Consider the following 20,153-nt stretch of genomic DNA (forward strand, 5'->3'; position numbering starts at 1 on the left):
GCGAGAAAATACAAGAATGGTAAGAATACTACTTGTTTATCTCTGGAGCCCTGTTTACCAGTGGGATGCTTTACAGCACATCCTTGTACAGAATGGTTTGTATGCTTATCTATTCTGAGAGATACACCATGAGCTAGGAAGATGGTAAAAAAAAAAAAAAAAAAAAAAAAAAAAAGGCAGTGATTGCATTTTGATTTGTCCCAAATCCCATTAACCCTTAATGTCTGTTACTCCTGTATAGTTTTGAAAGATACTCCTATTTGAAGAGAGTATCTCTTTAACTGCTTAAACTCTTGATCTAAGGCAACACTGTGATATTACCAAGTCTGTTTTTTTTTCTCCTCATATCTTTTAGATCAGCACAAGCAGGCCATGTCAGGTTGAAGCCCTATTTAGGACAAAAATCTTAGTACTCTCTGTAATACAGTAAAGCACATGAAGAGTGCACTTGTTATCTTTAGTGATACTTGGAGTTTGCTCATACTTGATTTAGTATTTTTTATTCATGAAAGGTTTTTTGATTGGTGTGTGTGTGTGTGTCTGTGTGTTACCAAAAAGATTTTTAAGTTCCATAGTGGTAGAGGCTGCCTCCCTCCCTTCCCCTAACTCCCTCCCTTCCCCTTCCTCCCGCCCTCCTTTCTTCCCTTTCTTGCTCCCTCCCCCCTTCCCCTTCCTTCTTCCCTCCCTCCCTCCCTCCCTTTCTTCTGGTAAAATAGATACAAAATTTAGCTTGTTAGCTTTTTTAGTTGAACAGTTGCATTCATTTCTTATGTGTCCCTCATAATACAAGCTAGTTAAGTATGAATTTATTTAGAATATATATATTAGCTCTTCAGTATAGCAGAAATGGGCTATTGATTCACTAAATTTGCACACCCCTTCACCCCACCCCACACAGTTAGACTGTATTTCCCAGCTGACTTGATGTTAGGTGTGGCCACAAGCCCACTTTGGCCCCTGAATTAAGAGCAGCAATTAGCTGTATCACTTCCGGCCATGCCTCATAAACATCTCCTGTGTTCAGTCCTCTCTCTCTTGGCCCTTCTAATGGCAATTGAGAAGCCAAGGAGATAGTTGAGCCTCTAGAAGGAAGGAGTCTTGGTCCCTGAATCACTGCCTGGAAAAGAGCCACCCATGGAGAAGGAGCATGTGTTTGACTTTCTGTGAGCCCCACATCAGTCTGGTTGTGTTTGTCACTAAGCTCTTGTGGTTCTCTTGCAGATAACCCACAGCTCATGAATCCACTCAACACTTAGAGTGAGTAACTTAGTTTGTTTGAAATTTAATTCTCATTCGTTAGTAATTGGCAATGGGAGTCGAGAAGAGAAAGTGGAACTGAGGAGGGAGAGGTTGGGTGTGATTCCACCTGGAGGGAGGAGCCAATGTGGAAGTCAGTGAGGAAAACTGAGAATGCCCTGTTAGGGAACTGATCGGAAAAATCTTAAGAGCAGAGAGTTACAGTGTAAACACATTAGGAGAACATCCTTGGGAGTTGGAGAGTAGGGGACATTATGAAATCAACTCTGAGAGCTGGAGAGGATTTGAAAACCCTTTTGGTTTTTAAAACAGGAATTTTTGCCTCATTCCGTATGCATTTTGTTGTTGTTTCTGCAGGCTTAGTGCACAAGTATCTTGACAAAACATGATATTCGGAAGGTGATATGTTGAAATGAACAGAGTTGCAGAGCCACATGTCTTGTGTACTATGATTTAGATTCATTACTGGAATACTTTCTTGAGTGAGTCATTCTCTTAGGTGCATGGAAATCATTGAATTATGGCCATGTTTTATGCATATGTTAAATACAGTGTATCATATTTTTACAATGCCTAAGTATCGGTGAAATTGACTGTGTGTTTCAGACATTAAAATATTGGATAGAATATTTAAAAAGGAAAACGTTCAGCAATTCCTTTTACTAACATTTATTCTTTATATTTTCAATTGATAGCATTTAACCTTTTGTGCCTCAATACTGGATTTTATCGGCCAATAAAAAAACAAACTGGTAAAATATTTATGGCTTAGACCATTTTTTAAAAAAGCTTTAAAAACAAAGAGTTAACAATACGTGTAAGTTAAAAATATACTACGTGACTGATGTGATATTTCCAATTTTCATATTCTGTGTAAATGATAGCAGAGAGAATGCATGCAGTCACTGACTTCTGAATACTCATGTCCCAGGTCTTGCCAATGGTAGCAATGGTGATAAGATGTGGGGATTTAAAAAAAAAATATTTATTCGTTTATTTTGAGAGAGAGTGCGCGAGATTGTGAGCAGGGGAGGGGCAGAGAGAGGGAAAGAGAGAGAGAGAGAGAGAGAGAGAGGAGAAAGAAAGAGAATCCCAAGCAGGCTCTGTGCGGACAGCCCCAACATGGGGCTCGAACTCACGACTGTGAGATCATGATCTGAAATCCAAGAGTCAGATGGGTAACCCGCTGAGCGCCCCCCAGGCGCCCTGGGATGTGGGTGGTTTGTACCCATTGTCCACAAGTTTTCCAGCTGCACATGTGCTAAGTGCTAAGAGACTGTCTGACCTGGGCCTTGGGCATCATTGTTGTGACTGATTGAAGGGAGAGGTTCTCTTTCTTCCTGTGCATAGATAGCATGCATCATAAAAAGAATACAGCTCTCTTCTTTTACCCTACCCTGACTCCCATGCATGTAGGAGACCATAGATACATTGTATATTCGGTGTCCTGGACTCCTATAAATGCATCTCCAAAAGAAGTGCTATTAAAGGGAATTTCCAGGACTTCTTACAAGTATAATGTAGAATGTATGCTCTGTGATGTATGATGTAGAATATATGCCCTGTGATGTATAGGTTATCTGGAACTGCGCTGCACTTCAAGTCAAAAGAGCTAGTCCACACGCATGTCCCTTGCCAGCTCTAAATCTTCGTTTCCTAATCTGTAAAGTCATAATATCTTAGAGTCTTAGTGTTAAAAGTGGCCTAAGTAACAATTTGGCCCAAACTTACATTCCGATTTCTTTTATAATGTGTTCAATATGTGGCCGTCCAATGAGGTAGAAAGTCCCTAGTCTTACTCTTCTCTCATCGGGTACATACAGTTTTGAAACTCTTGGGGGCTCAGTTGGTTAAGCATCCGACTTCTGCTCAGGTCCATCTCATGGTCCGTGGGTTTGAGCCCCGCATCAGGCTTTGTGCTAACAGCTCAGAGCCTGGAGCCTGCTTCGGAATTTGTGTCTCCCTCTCTCTCTGCCCCTTCCCTGCTCATGCTCGCTCTCTCTCTCTCTCTCTCTCTCTCTCTCTTTCTGTCTCTCAAAATGAATAAAGTTAAAAAACAAATGGAAACTCTTGAGCAAAACATCTCCCTATTCTTTGTGTGTTGACTACTGATGGGGATATTAATATGTGACCTGTCTGTCTCTCAAGTTGAGGTCAGGATCACATGAGCTAATGAGAGTGAAAACAAAGTGATGTTGTTGTAAATATAGTAAGAGTCATGATTACTACTGGGTAGTGCTTTTTCAACTAATGGCTTATGTAGGAATTAACCACCATCTGTACTAGTAGAATTTGTCCTACAGTCAGTTAGGCTTTAAATCTTGACAAATTTAATAACTTTTGCAAACTTGCCTGTTTGTCAGATGGGGTTGGCCAGGGGCTTCTAGTATTTTTGATACTGCCTGGTCATTGAAAATTAAAAAATCTTGACCCACAGTTTGAGCTACTGGACAAGACTCTTCTTGGGAAGACATTTAGATTCTTAAAGTATAGTTCCTATTGGAACTAACTAAAAGACCATAATACAAACTGAACTTGTCTTAGGATTGTAAGAAGTCGTTTGCACGGCAGCCCCACCCCCCAGCCCCTCATCCACAGTTTGGCTTTCACTGTTTCTGTTACCTGTGGTGGACTGTTAGTTATTGCTGTCAGCCTCTTACTGTGCCTAATTTATAAATTAAACTTGATCATGAGTCTGTAGGTATATTAGGTGTGTTAGGGATATTAGGGAAAAAACACATTATATATTGGGTTTGACCTGCAGTTTCAGGCACCCCCTGGGGGTCTTGGAATGTATCCTCCACAGATAAGGGGGGGCGGCTGTGCATTTCTGCCACATGGTTAGTGTTATTCTTGAATGTAGTGGATAAAAACATGACTGTGTTTTATGTGCTAACAGTGAATTGACAGATTCCAGTGAGTCCTGCCTGGATGCCTTAATAGTTCTCAGTCACACAAAACACAAAGCAGTTTTGGGGTAAGTTTTTTTTTTTCCTTGTTTTAACAAAAAAAAGTTAAAAAATTGAGTGGCCTATTTCACAAGACCTTTTATTATTAGCATTTTTTTCCAATTGTTAAAACGAATCCACTAACCTAGAAATCTATTCCTTGAAACACACACATATACACACACACTTAGCTCTGCTAAGTGTGCTGGAAATGCCAGTGATTTGTTGCTCTCTCCATGGCCCTTTCTGAGGGAAGTTCGCCCTCGCCCTGTTGTTTGGGGACAGACACACCTGCCCTGGTCAGGCTGGTAAGTGGGCATCTGACCCAAGAGCTTCTTCAAGGGATTGGAGAGGCTGAAGACTGAAGCAGCTAAGAGGTGCAGAGGTGAAGCCCTAGCTCAGGTTGGGGTCCGGATGGCCATCAGGGGCTGCCTGAAATTTGGAGGGTAGGAGGGAAGAGCCCTTGTGAGCCAGCCGAGGAGCTAGCGGGTGCAGAGAATGTGGCAAAGGCCTCTAATGTTCTGACAGAGAGAGGCTGGGGGTAGAGGGAATAGGAGAGAGAAAGAGAAGAGAGACCAGAGACAGAGACCGACTGAGACCAGACCCTGAACAAGACAAAGGGAAGTGGAGTTGGCGATTTTCCAGATCTAATTCACTGAAGTTATACCTGCACAGCTCTTTTCTTTGGATGAGGTGTTTGTACTCTTATAATAAATAACCCTTTGCTTGCATTAGGCTCAGTGGGGTTTTTCCTGGCAGTGGGGGGAGCCCCAAAAGAGCACCAAGGTTAAAGACGAAATATCAGATAGGTACGTCTTTGGCTAGTGCCTGCTGCTGAATACTGTTCTGGAAATACTCTCCTTCTTCCATCTCTACATCGTCATAATAATGTATTAAGTAATCGTTTTTAACTTCTGGGCTCTCATAATTTTAAATTCTAGGATAAGCATTATTATTACTTGCTTTGCTTTTGTTGTCAGAAATGAGAAGTGTGTTGTAAACCGATGCATTTCTTTTATTTCCGCCGGGGAGACCCATGTGAGTAGGTCGTCTTCTTGAATCTTAAAGTTTTGGGTCAGGTTTGCCATCACCATGAGGGTGTCAGTGGACAACTGCATTGTTTTGTCTGTGCTGTGTCATGGGCTTTGACCAAATGTTTGCAAGTATTTAAGAGTACAGCATCCACTATAGATAGCATTTGGTACCTGGTTAAACCTGTTATGAGAACTTTCCTATTTCACACTTAATAAGAGAATCTCCACTTCCGTACTTCTGTGTCAGATGTGAGCTCTTAAAAAGGTACGATTGTAGGAAAGTCAAGATGAGGGTGCTGACCAGACGTACTGGTGTCTAATTTATGCACAAGTCTAACTGATGCACATTTTCTTAAGAGCTTATTCTACCTGAATTTCTTTCTCTCTGTCACCATCCCCCATTTAGGGAAAGGATAGTCTTACACAAAGAAAGCATTCTTTTAAAACCACTGTTTGTACTCTCAACAAATGCTTCTTATTAGAAAGAACTTTTAAAATGGTCTTAATTTATCCCTGTGGACAATGAGATTTTTTGCACTGTTATTGAGATAATGCGAAATGGTTTCAGGTAGTTTAGCAACTGTTGATAGATTTTGCTAAGCACTAATGATCAGATGCTGAAGTCAAGCACATCGTTGTTCCCTTAGGTTTTCAGATCTTACATTCACATCCGACCTCCTAAGTTTGGTAACTGAATGGAGCTTTCAAGCTTACAAACACTTCCTCAACTTGATTTTCCTAAGCAGAATCAAGTTCCTGTTTCTGCACCAAAGCATGGCTTTTTATTATTATATGATGAAGACCTTGGCCATTTGATGGTCACATGTTTGAACCTGTTTTCCAAACAATATTATTCGCTTGTTTCTTCTGCCCAGTTAACCAGGATAGTTACTATATAATTCTGCACAGTTTTGGAAAAATTTTATTTTTCTTCTGTAGCTGGAGCCCTTCTTTTGACACAAGACAGTGTCATGACCTTCTTCATATAATAGGATTCACCTGGTTTGAAAGTATGTGGACTCAGACATGGATTACTGGTCAGATAGTTCCCAAACAAAACATCATTGTATGTCAAACCAAATTCTGATGTATCAGAATGAACTTTGGAGATCCATTATAATATTTGAAAATGTTCAATAAGCTGTAAAGCAGAATGCAAAAATGAAATATTTTTATCTTAAGGTAAATTGGTCCTGTGGCCCAGTATTGGTGGCATAAAGAGAAGCCACTCTGCCAGTAATGGATAAAACATATCTTCTAAGGCAAGACAGACACATAGCCTAGGAAATTGGTGGAACTTCTTGAATGGGGCCATTCCTTGTCAGTGTAATAACACCTACCTTTGGTGGGATCACAGCCTTCTGGTATAGTACTGGGGTAATATTACATGGATACATGTATTTTAAAGTCACAGATTACTTCAGGCTTGAAGAGGGACTCTTTAGTTCTGTGTTCAACCAGTAATTCGTAAGAATATTTTACTCTTTCACATCCCCAAAATAGTGATCAGGGCAATACTTGTGGATGCAAGTACATTGTAGAAGTTCAGACCTATGATTTCATTCCACTTGGAGTTTCAAGGATCTCATGCATTCTAGTGCAGTATTTCAGTGTTTTAGAGTATAGGTTATCAATGGTAGATAAACACTTTATATTTTTATCTTCAGAGACAAAGCTGGCATTAAAATGAATTTACTTCTGATTAGAGAAAAAACTAATCTTACAGTCTTTTTACACAATGTTTTGTCAGAAAAATGTCACTTTGATATATATATTGGACCTTGATAAGCTGTGCCCTGATGTTATTGAAGACTTTTTTCAAATAGTAGGTGGCTTTTTATGAGAATGCTGAAGTCGACAAACAAAAATATTAGATCAGTTTATGTTCAGATTTTATTTCAGATATGTGAAGACTTTTGCATGGTGCTTGGCACATAATACTTCATAACTGTTTAATAGCTGACAGATTTTCTTGAAAAAAAGTTTTAGAACACATAGTAGGAGATTCTCTTTTAAGTCTAGATGTACTGATATATATGGAGAAGAGTTACATCTGCTTCACTGAAATACAGAATTGAACCAGATGGTCTTAATGAAAGGTCATTCTCTTGGTGATTTGGTATCTTTGAAATGGGTCCACAGAAATCTTTCCAACAGCCATAGCATATTCTTTGAGAATTTTTCAAAATATACTGCACCTTCCCTCAGCAACACTTTAATGAACCTGTAGTCATTCTTTTTTATGGAGTTAAAGAAAAAACATTTTACCAAGTGGACACATTGTTTAATTTTGTTTTGCATTTACTAGATTGCAGCGCAAGGCCAATAAATTAAGCCCAGGCAGTTCTGTTGCTAATTACACACAACTTCTCTTGAGTATCAGATATTCAAATCCATTTTATGAATATGGTAGAGAGAATAACAACTGTAAAACAAAGCAGTGTGCATGTAAGTGACTGTTAGCGTGCATTTCAGAAAGGATAAATGCTCACCATATGGTACAATTACTGTGTCCAAGTTTTCAAATTAGCTTCTCTCATCCTCCTTATTACTGTCTTTAAAAAGAGAGGAAAAAACCCAACATGATTTATCTACTCTGCAGCAGAACTCTTGACGCAAAACAGCAGCCCAGTTCTGTCCAGTTTTTTTTTTCCCTTAGCATAATAGAGGCTGTCGGACTTTTTTCTACTAATTACTGTGTGAGCCTCAGATGAACCCCCTTCAATTCGCAGGGCTTTGTTAAGGGAGGAGCTGTCAATGTGTCTGCCCGTTTGCAGCTGTGCTGTGGCTTTAGCTTGCTTAACATTATGCTGCTTTTTAGACTTGACAGAAGGGATTTTTTTTTTTTTTTATTAAGGCAAAGCAGCCTTGTAGCGAAATGGTTTAAGCAGCTGCATTGTGGGGAAGCACAAAGAAGTTATTATTGTGTCTGTTTAGGGGGGTAGGACGGAGGGGGAGATATTCGGCTGCTGTTGATGCCGATTGTTGACTTGCCATCTGCCAGATAGGGAGAAGAAAAAAATGACAGCTCCAGCAGGGTGTTCAAGAGGTTGTTTGGAGAGACGCATAAACATGTGCAGATGTCGAACTGAATAATGGCTAGAACTTGAGACGGTTTATGATGCTGCTGATGTTTGTGCGTATACAGAATGAATGTATGTGTGGATTTGGTTAACCAAGGGGACATACTAATTATCATTGTTTTCCTGCCTGCCCCCCTCCCCCTTATTTTGTTAATTAGTTTAGGGGCTTAATACTTCCTCTTCCTTCTCTTATTCACGTATAGTTGCAGAAAGCAGCTTCTTGTCTAAACGGCAATGCAAACTTTCTTGTTTCCCCCTAGAGACGCCAGCTAATCGATTTGGTTAATATCAGGTGTGAATTGCGAACCACTAACAGGAGATTTGGGTTTGGAAATCGGGTAGATTGCCGTGTTTTCAATACGCACACGGACAGTTTACCGGCAGCGTGAACTCTTACTTGAGACTGAATTGATTTGTTTTAAAGCCGACCGCTAGGGGTGAGATAGAGAGTACCAAATTTATTTTACTAAGTAATTCCGTCCTACTTTGAACTTGGATGTTAGTAGTTGTGAAGCCAAGTTATATGGGAACCAGGCCTCCCTGATTAATACTCTTTTTCTCTCCGGGGTCTTTGATTCTGTAAACGATAGGCACACATTTTCATCATGGAGTACTGACTTGGCTGTGTGTTTCCTTCTGATTCGTTCTTGTCAATTAGGTGTTGGAGATCTGGTATCTGTAATTTTTTTAAATGCTATGATAACACTTAGAGTGAATGTTATTAAATATGTTTTGTCCCTTTGACTTTAAATAATTGAGAAGAAACAGTGATGTTAAGTACAGTTTCTCAAAGGTGTTTATATTCTAGAACAGCAAATTTTTGTAAAATTTTATTTTTGTAAATTTTTGTAAAATTTAAAATCAATCACGATGGGAGTGAAATTGCTAGAACACGAAAAGGGAAGCCTTGACTTCTCTTTCCCCTTTTTTTCCTCTTTGGATTTATATTATCAAAAAATGTGTGTGGTGTAATTAAAGAGTTTTTACTTTGACTTTTGGTAAACTCATGTTTTCCTAAAACATTTAGGGTATTGTTGCATAATTATTAAGCAAAAATGCCTACAGTGTGGATGAAAGGCAAACATAAGTGACGGAGCTTTGTGTCCACAGTAATGTCTTTCTGAAAGGACTAAAGGAAGATTATGTGTTATTTTCTACTCTTCATATAGAAATAGAAGTCAGGTCTATTGAGAAGAACTTTCCAGCTCACTGTCAGTTTCTCTCCAAGTGATTCTAATCTCTATTTGCAGAAAAGGCTTAGAGACTCATCAGCTACACCGGACCTTGTCTTTGTCTCCTTGTGTATTTAGTTTTCTCTTTTACTTAGAAGCCCACGAATACGCCCCGATTTTTGTATGTGGAATTATGTACAAATATCTGTAGTTCCTTAGTCAGTGCTGATATCCCCGCTAAGTTTGGGAGCATTTTGCAGGTAGAGGCGTTATTAAACTGAGCGAGTGTGGTGTGACAGGATGTCAATGAGTGGCTGAACAAAAGCAAGCTTGTGCGAAAGCAAACTTGTGGTTCTGGCCTTCGTTCGTCATGTCCTGTTACTTCCTATTTCTCAGAGCCATTTACGGAATCTGAGTGGCACAGGCACGTATACACAGGTGATCACGGGACTGAAGGCAGAGCGTCTCTGAACTTACGCAGACCAGATTTCAGTGTCACTTCGCTTAGATGAGGGACTTCACGAAAATGCCCTCACCTGTTTGAGTGTTAATTTCTTCGCGTACTGACGGGAGGCAACAATGACTGCTCTTCAGAGATCTCGCGAGGACGCAGTGAGATGACGATAGGTTTAGACTGGCCCCTGGCGGTAGTGTGTTTGTGGTAGGTGTGACGCGTTTGTGGGGCCGCAGGTCTGTAACCGCACTGGTGGGCGTGCTTTTATAACGCTGTGAGTGTTGCCCTGTGAGCGTGCACAGTTCCAGGGGCCAGATCAGAGATGCCAGGTCGCTTTCTCAGAACCTTACATTTACTTAGTGATTTACGATCGTTTCGTAAATCTGCAGGGAAGGTGATTGTTCAAAGAGAATAGAAGAGAACTGTGATTAGAGTGAACCTATGTTGGGGGTGTGGTAGGAGTAGTTATTCAGTAATGATTTTATATTGTATCTTATAAAATCATTTTTCTACTTTAAAAAACTCAGCATGAGATAGCTGAAAACTGTATTTATTCCTTTAATTCAGTGTTAATCTCATTATTTTAGAACTACATTTTGCTCTTCTGTGGCCAGTACTTACGCTGGATCTGGGTTACAATTATTTTTAAAAATTCGATTGTAGAACACATTATAATTACTAAATTTTGTGATTATAGCGAACAACACTAAAAGTAATGTTTTTATCTCCTGACGGAGTCTTAAAACATTGATTGTCCCAACTCCTGATTTTGCAGACGCGGACACTGAGGAGGCTGCGGGCTGGGGGGCGAGGGGGGAGGGCACTGTTTCCCAGAGGGGAAAGAGGGGGGCTGTGGCCGACGGGGGCAGTAAAATCAGCGGAGCTGGTGATGCCCCCACGTGTGCAGGTGGTTCTTTAAGGCTTTTCCTTTAAACTTGCTGTTTCTCTCTGGCATCCTCTTTACTAAATAGTACTCACTAATTTGGGGTGAAGAGTCAAGGAATGCTGTACCTGGGAGAGCGAGCGGTTCATAGGACTGGGCATGACCACTGCTGCTTTGGTTTTGAAGGATAAATTGTTATACGAAAAAACAAACCCTCAATCGGAATGCTGTAGAACACAACGCTGGCTGCTTCTCAGCACGCTTTACTGTGCACACGGTGATAAATGCCAGTGTTTATATACAGATAGGTGTTATCATTTAACTTTTTAAAATAATGTCACATGTGCCCACAAACAAGTTACAGTACCAAAGAGGTGGCACTGTCCCCACGAAACGTAGCGTCACAGATTAGGAGGAGAATGTTCGACAGTGAAGACATTATGAGTGAAATTGGTACTTGGTGTATTTTCAGGGTAATCCAAAAACCCCTGAGGAATTTCTAGCTTTAATGGTATATAGATGTATTTGAACTGTGCCTCAGAAAAATCCTGCATGAATAGTAATTTTTAAAAATATTGGCCAGTATGTTGAAAACAGAAGAGTATTTCTCTGTCTGACATATTCTTTAAGGCATCTTGCTAAATGTTTTGGCTTAAAATTTTTAATGTGTTTTAGCTTCAAGAAAATCTGATTAAAGATGTTGGTAAACTTGGTAGCACTTTTTAGAACAGAAGATGATTAAGATACAAAGGCAGAGAGGCATAAAGCGTGAAGTTTGTGTAATTTTTTGGCTGGGCAAGTCATTTATTTGCTTGAGACTAGAACACAGCATCAAAAGTTCATAATTTTATACTTTTAAGTGAAAGCACATAGAACAGCAGCTGGTGTTTCCTGGCATCTTTCTGAAGAGATATTTAAACTTAAGGATGTATATTTATTATAGAAAAGAATTTTATGAAATGACCTTCTGTCCCTTCTCTGCATTTATTATATTATGTTCAACTGACTCTTATGATAACTGTTGGTACTTTTTAAAATACCAACAAAGTAAAATAGGATTTGGGATTTAGGAATTTTTTTCTTTGACCTTCACATGTCCATAGGGTAGTATAATTTCAAAAGAACAAAACTGTTTAATTCCAGTAGCACATATTTTAAGAACCTCGTTTACTCAGAGTTGTGCCAGGTGATGGTATAGTTCCTGAGTAGAGAATTACCCTTAACTTAGGGAAAGCAAGGGCTTTTCTTAAAAGTAAATACACATTCTACACAAAAGTGTATTTCCACGATATGAAAACCACACGTCAGCAGATCTTACCGTGTAAAAGTAAAAGTTTGTTACTTAACCTGCTTGTAATAGTTCTTCTCTCCCTCAGTACACAAGGCCACTCGCTGTCAGAAAGCTCTCTGGTTTAGGCTGGGTTCTATGGGGCCATGGGGGACAGGGAGGAGTTGGTGGGGTGCAGTTGCACAGCAAGACTCCGACATGAAGATCAGCACATTTTATACCCTTCAATTCAAAGTTTGCCACGACTGTATCATATAGGGCTAGTTACTCCATGTTGTGTATTTCAGACAAGTGAAGGCCAGAAAACTTCTCTCCTACTTTGTGTGACATCGGTGCTTTCTGAGAAGAAAAGAATAAAACACCCAATGCACATTGCATTAGATTCTGGAAAGTGAACTGATAATCCGTAAACTATGGGAAGAGTTTTACACTTCGAGAATCAGCGTGAAAATTAGGTTGGCGCTTTGACCCTACACTACCGATTTGTCACTTGTCTTCTATTTTATTAGTAAGCGAGGGGGTTGTAATAAATGGGCCTATTGGTTGGTGGCTGCTTGTAAGAAGACACCCGATCACCTACCGTTTGGGGCTGAGTGTTAATCTCGTTGAATTAGTTTATCTTTACTGGAAGGTTTTACGTTCTGGTGTCCTGCCGTTTTTAAGTAACAAATTATTCTACAGAGGCCATTATGATAGAAACGTAATAGAACTTAATATTTATGCAATGGGGAATCACTTTTGTAATTTTTCATTTCAGTGGATTTTGAATGGCTTTCATGACTGATGCTCCAAGTCGTTTTCCTTTGTGATGCCTTGATTTTCAGAAAATCTTTCCTTTCAAACTTTCAGGAAACACTTGAAAACAGGCTTTATTATGCTTGTAGAGGTGTAGGTAATGATGAGAAAAGAAATACTTGTGTATAATGAGAAATATACCCATTTAAGGTTTTTGTTGTTTTTTTTTTTTTTACAGATTATTTGTTGTTGGAACGGTAGGTAGATTGTTTTAGCAAATTTCCTGTCTGTGTGTTAGGTAATACTGCCCTCAGAGGGCCAAGGTAAGTAAATTCATTTTTAACATTGAGAGGCAGCTTTTCAGCTGTTTGTCTGATCGATAAGCTTGCCTTGGGGAGGAGAAATGGACTTATTAGAATAATTGAATAGTATTTGATGTGTCCTGTTCTTTTGAAATGTTCGCTTTCTCTGCACTAAGTGTGCTGAGCCCCTTAAGCACACTCAGTTCTTGCCTAAGAAAGTGATAGCAGATGACTGGCCACAAATTGCTAAATTAGGTCCGTTTACAAAAATGATGTAAGAGAATTAACATGGGAAAGTTAAGATGATTTTACTTGGGTGTCTTTTGCTTTTCGTCTCTTTTGATCGCAAATATTCTGGTATTCGAAATCATTTGAACCACACTTTGAATACATAACCACATTCATTGAAATGGAAACATATTCCCTTCAGTTTTATCGACTTAAGCATAATCACATCTTAAAATACAGTATAAAGTCAAGAATAATTGACTTCACTGGATATGTAATTGTTAGATGCAAATATAAAATATACTAGAAGTTGAAATACAGTATTCTTCCTAAGTGTTTATAAAAGTGTAACATTAATGTATGGTTTAACAGAGATCTAAATTCAGAATGTTTGAGGTCCAGTGATAATGATCTTGCGCAATAAAAAAAGAAGAGTGAGAAAGCCCTGGTGTCAAAGTAATGAGTAGTGCACCCTTGCGTTTTGTATGTGGTAACGTTTTTATGAGATACTTTGAAAGAAACATTGAGATGTTTGGTAGTAAATCCCGTGGCGTGCTTGATTTTTTTCCCCACAGAGTAACTTGATAGTGAATCAAGAAAGGCTGTTTCTGTGACAGCATTATCTGTTTTTAGCAGAAGATTTCGATTGGGGGAGCATAAATGATATGTAATTCATTGTTGTCAGTAATAGTGGGGGATGAAACTAGGATACAAGCAAAGTGAGTAACAAATTGAAATTTATCCGCAAAAAACCAGCACCTCCTTTGCTCCACAAACGTGCAACAGTGATGGGCCGGCCAAATGATCCGAACAGATTACACTTTATTTTAAATACTCCACTTACTTCTGTGGAGTTTAATATGCTATACGTATTAAGCACTCGCTACATCTTTTTTTGTTTGTTTGTTTAGCTATACTCTAAGATGTAAACCATACTTTATTCATTTGACAAATGCTGGCTAATGTGTATGAGCCAGAGGTTGTTCTGTGTGCTTCATAAGTATTCATTTATTTCCTCCAAACTGTTGTCCCCATTTTCCAGAAGAAGCTGAGGCACAGAGAAATTAAGCAGTATGTGTGGCGGCACACAGCGAGTTAGTGGCAGAGTTGGCCTTTGAACCCTGGGCTCCCTGCTTCTGAGAGCTTGAGCAGCCTGGCAGAGTGGGATTGTGTTTACTTCACTAGATCTTTGTTCAGATCACAGCTTTGGCCTTTACTTGTTAGCAGTGTCTCAGAGCCTCAGCCCCGCTGGGCAAAGTGAGGACACCCTGGCACCTGTCTCTCCGTGTTGCGGCAGGGGGTTGGGGGGGGGCAGGTCTTGTGGGTGAAGCCCGAGAACAGTGCGTGGACCTGTGGCACTTAAATGTCCTTTTCATCCTGGCTTTCAGCACTTCTGTTCACCCCTTAGGTGCTGGGAGGCAAGTCTCAGGCAGGATGCTGCCTAGGAAAAATGAAGGGGAGGAGAGAGGGCTTAGGAAGGCCATGGATTCAGCCGTAGAGTGAGTTTGTGGTTCGACTCAGTGTCGTTTTGGGGTCTTGTGCTCTGGAAATTTACTGTAGGAGATACTCCGTGGGTGACAGTCTAAGATAAAGCCCTATTCTGTTGTGTTGGGGTTTTTTTGCTAAGGCAGCAATCTGAATATCGGGCTGGGAGGGTTGAATTACCTGAGGGTTTTTCCAGAGGACACGGCCTTTTCCCCGTGAGCAGGCACTCCTGTCAACTCCCGACCACTGCCCTGGGGAGGCACTGATGGTTGTGTTTGTTCTCCATCAGATGTGTTCTAACCCCGTATAGGTTGTGTTCGAGTGAGATTTCTGTGTGAGAGAGCTTTCTGACATGAGTATACTTCACACAGTGGTAGGTTTATCTGTTCAATTAATGATAAACGCCAGCCCGCTCTGGGGTAGGTGCTGGAGATACATGGTGAGTAGGTTTGTGTTATGGACTCGCTGCCTCCATATTTGATATTTACTAAGGCTCTTTGCTGTATATGCAATGTAGGATGTTACGCTAATTTAAACACTTAGAGAATATCCTGTGTCGAGATGGAAAATATTTATAGTAAAGAAGCTGTACAATTTTGTCTTTGAAAACGTCCATTTCTTCCAAACTGTTTAAAGTTCTGTGGCCCCAGATACTTTGTTAAAATAGTCCAGGAATGACCGTGTGTTTGACGCAGTGTGTAGAGTCGGAGACTTTTTGCTATCATGCAGAAAGCAGATTAAGAAGAAAGCTCTGCCTTCACAATCTACAAGGGTGTAAATGTAGGCAAAATAATAATTTAGCTCACATTGAACCCAGCAGGAAGCTGAGTGCAGATTGAGTAATTCTCCACAACATATCTACTGGTATGTAAACTAATCTCATGGTTTATTCTTCATTAAATTGCCAAGATGCTATTTTTCTGTTGGCTAGTTTGTGTGGATGTTTTGCTCTCTCTCTTTGTCTTTCCTTCTCTCTCTCTCTCCATTCACCTTGCTTTTCTCTCAAAGTAAAACTTACTGCTATAATTCTAGTAAGATGTTCTTATGTTTCAAAGAATAATTAGTGTCACATTTTTGGTTTAAAGTATAATGTTGTCTAAACATACTAGAAGGGAACCGGGGTTTGATGAACTAATTTACAAAATACCTTGAAACAAATACCATAATGCTTAAGGATAGATGGTCATTGTGCAGTTTTCTGGATAACAGAAGATAAAGCAGATAAAGTACTGGAGGACCTTAGAGACGTTTGCATTGTAACATCTTGTGGTATTCAGTGCAGTACTTTTCTTATCATTGCTTCAGCTTCAAAGCAAAACATGGAGCCCAGCCTTCTTTAGGAAGTAGATGTGAAAACCATACCTAATATAAAAATGACAAGTTCATGCATTATGCAGTGGAAGCAAAATTTCTTGACTATAATATACTTTTCAAAATAATCACGAAGGAGCATATGTGGTAAAGCAGAGGAATGTGGGTACATCTGGAAAGCTTTTAAGGCATCTTGGAAGCACAACGCAGAAATCACCAAAATTGTAAACACCTTCCATCTGGTCAGTTGCGGTGGTAACATTGACCAGGACAAGAGCAGACAGATCTCGCAGTGACCTTGTGTGACAGCCAGACAGCCAGCGTGAGATCATCATAAACGTCTGAGTGTTTTGCAGTATGACCTCATTCACCAATACGATGCAGAAAGCCATGAGAGAAATAGACCGCACGGGCACGGTCTCGACACATGAAAGCTCAGGTGTGTCACATGTCCCGCTGGGTGAAAGCAGCATCGTGAACCATTCCTATGCCTCTGCCAGTGTTGTCATGAGGCTTCAGAGAGGAGTGGGTGCGGTGCCTTGTCTTGGAACCCACACAGCAGCAAACCAGGTCTCCATGCAATGCGGAAGGATCCTTTGCTGATACTGCTTCCAGCCCCTCTCCCCACGGTGATGTGTCAGACGGCGTCACCGAGGACCACCATCACCAGGCACACCGGGTGCTGTTTGGAGAGGCCAGGCATGGGAGATGTTGCCACCCTCCATGACTTTCTAGACCTCTAAAAACGACGAAGAGAAGCGGGAGGATTTTTCACTTTGAATTTTATTGCTCGGTCGTCCACTTTTCTCCAGTTCTCTCTTCTCCCAGCTGCCCTACTGTAGTTAAAGCTCCCTGCGGGCAGGTGCTGTACCCGTCTCACTCGTTCTGTACTCACGGAGCTCCTGCATATTTTGACACCCATTCTGGACTTCTGAATGAATGGATCGATTAGAGGCCATTATCTCCGGTTCTAAATAACCGTGTTTCAAGAACCTTGTTCTTTGAGCTGTGAGCGTTACCTGAAAATGAAGGAGCTGGGGTGCTTCTGGCCTGTTTAGTAGACCCCACCCAGTCCTGGGAGACCATCAGAACACAGCCAGAGCTGCTTGATGAGGGTCCAGGAGATCTCACAGAGGACACCACAGAAAGTAACGCTTGGAATTTTGCCCAAGGGCAAGGAAAGACTGTGCTTGAAAGGTCTTGATAAAAGGGGCGTGATAACCCAAACATTGGGGTTTGTAGGAGCTGGAAACCCCAATCAAGATGTATTTAGTAAGCTCTTAGCATATGCAAAAGTACTTTCATTAAAAAAAAAAAAGTTACCAGGTTGTCCCCATGCAGTTGAAAAATTGTTACCATGCTAGCTCATTGCAGTGTAGATAATATAAAAATAATTCCTTAAGATTATTTTCAAGACATTTGTAAAAGAGGATGATGATAATTTCATTGAGAAACTCTACTTCTTTTATTCCCTGAGAGGCATTCTTAGGGCTTTTACTTAGAACTGATTGAACAGAATACTCGCAATCCACTCTAGAAAAATGTAACAGACTCTTTCAGAGATGGCAAATGTTTTGTTATGTTTATCATCGTGCGTTTCTGCAGTAACTGTATTTGGCTTTAAGATCTTTAAGACATGGCGCATGGTTGTGAATTATATATTCAGTATTTATTTATTTGTGGTCCTAATATTTCTTTATGGAAATCTATTAGTGGAAAAGGATTCTGCTGTATTTCTTTTAGGTAATGCATGTGTATTAATTTGGTTGGTGTCGGTCAGTAAGCAACTAAATACTTAACTATACTGTGAACCTCAAAATTAATAGAGTTTATACTGATATCAACACGAAACCTCTTTCTTGTCTTAGGTAGAAATTGTCCCATGAAGACTTTTATTTAAGACTAATGATTTCTTAAAGTCCTATAAATTCAGTTTGAAAGCTGCCATATTTTTGGCTTAAAAGCTCTTCTTTGGAAATTTAAAATTATTTTATTTTCATGGGACAGTACCCTGTGTATATCACTTAATAAAAATAATTCAGAGGGGGCGCCTGGGTAGCTCAATGGGTTAAGCATCTGACTTTGGCTCAGGTTATGATCTCACAGCTCATAAGTTTGAGCCCCGCATCAGGCTCCATGCTGACAGCTCACAGCCTGGAGCCTGCTTCAGATTCACTGTCTCCCCGTGTCTCTGCCCCTCCCCACTTGTGCTCATGTGTGCTTTCTCTCTCTCTCAAGAATAAATAAACTAAAAAAGTAATTCAGAGGTATCTAAAAGATACCTAAAATTTTAGCTCTGTTTTTGGGAAGACTAGTTACTCTGATATCCTCAAGAAAGAAGAAGTATTAAATCAATGCCGTGTTTTGATATGGGATAGCCTTTTCATTTCTTTAGGTAGGATTCCAGTTTTATATACCTGCCGCTAGTTAAAGAGATGTTGTTTTGGGGTGATAGAGTACATTTACTACAGGTTTTGCCTGTTGCCTCATCTCTGTCAATCTTCTCGAGTAAGTGCAGTACGGATGAGTGGAGTATGGGATGTGAGGTTGGAGAGGTATGGTAAATGGCATCGGTTCCACTTAATAGTAACAAAACCTGGCCTGTGCTGTGCCCAGGTAAGCACTGTCCCAATGTGTCCTTCCGGGAGCTGCTGCCACGCTTCTCGTTTTTCAGATCGGGGCGCAGGGAGCAGTTCCTGCAGCTGGAAAGTAGAGGAGCCAGGTTCAGACCCAAGGTGCCAGGCTGCAGAGTCCTTGCCCTGCAGCACGATTTCGTCTTACCTGGAGCCCTTGAAGGGTGAGGCGGAGCGGGGAAATAGCTGAGCCTCACTGGAGAAGTGTATTGATCCTGTATTGACCCTGACTCTCTGTGGTCACCTCAAAGGTGCCTTCAGTAGAGTTTCTTTTGCTCTGAAAAAGGGGACCCACGTGCCTTATCATGGTGATAATATGGCCAGCTTCTTTTTTGTGTGGGCTCTCCCCCTCCATCAATCCTGAATTATTAACATACCCATCCAGTGTGGCTTTTATCTATTCATTCTTCCTCTCCTAGACAACAAAGACAGATAGTAACATAGATTGAAAATATGGGTTGTGATTAAACGTGGCAGTAGAATATACATATATATGTATATTCTCAGGAAAGCTGAGCCCGCAGTTCTCCTGGCTTTACGATGAGACTGTGGTGCCACCATGCACGTGAGAATGCCCTCACCTCTTCCTCAGGGAGCGGTTAGCTTCGGAAGCCTGTGTCACAGCACGGATGAGTGACTGTTAGTCGTGTTTAAAAAGCCGTGTCACCCGTGTCTCTGACAGAAATCAGAATTTCACTGTGTCTGCAGTACAATTGTTGATAATCAGCTCTTTTGTTTTCTTCATATTTTGTCCAAGGAAAGTAGCTTATTTTAAAGCTGCTGCTTAATTGTATCATCTAAATTCTAAATGATCATGTGTATGGGATTCATGACGAACAGTGCTATAGTTGTACCAATTGCTTCTCAATCGGATTGTCTCTGTATGTATTTCAGTAACATCTTCGTGACTTCACCTGACTGTTTTCAGCATAGCCCAGGACAGTTGGCTGGGCCTCCAGTGGATGAATGAGCGTTCCTGAGCTGTTCTCGGCCAGTTCTTCTCAAGGAGTTAGGGTCAGGACCAGGTTCTGGAACACAGCCTAGCCTTAAAAATGAATGAACGAATGAACCAAATACTCGTCAACATGATTCATTTGTGAGGATACCAGCTTTTCTCCGTTCGTATGTCTGAACAAATCTCAGCATTTCTTAGTTCTAGATGTAAGACCCTTTGAACGTTTTAATCAGTCTGCTTTTAGTCCTTAGACGTACGTTCCTAGCTCCTACTCTGCACTTTATGATGATATCAGCTTTAAAAGTGCAAAGGTGATTCTCAGCATAGTGCTGATGAAATACTCTGTAGTGTGCGAGGATGAATGTAAGTTGAAGATTATTAAATA

At 40.5% G+C, this 20,153-nt stretch overlaps 1 protein-coding gene and 1 long non-coding RNA gene across 4 annotated transcripts in view; both read left to right on the plus strand.

The window, feature by feature from the left end:
- AKT3 (AKT serine/threonine kinase 3) overlaps positions 1-20,153 on the plus strand; it is a 304,267-nt gene that overhangs the window by 107,203 nt on the left and 176,911 nt on the right. The gene's annotated exons all lie outside the window — the stretch shown is intronic.
- On the plus strand, positions 707-12,575 carry LOC122236023. The gene is made up of 3 exons (XR_006214227.1): positions 707-1,739; positions 4,157-4,234; positions 12,407-12,575. It is a non-coding gene; the product is annotated as an uncharacterized LOC122236023 (long non-coding RNA).

The sequence above is a fragment of the Panthera tigris genome, chromosome F3 (assembly GCF_018350195.1).
Source record: "Panthera tigris isolate Pti1 chromosome F3, P.tigris_Pti1_mat1.1, whole genome shotgun sequence".
NCBI classification, from domain to species: Eukaryota; Metazoa; Chordata; class Mammalia; order Carnivora; family Felidae; genus Panthera; species Panthera tigris.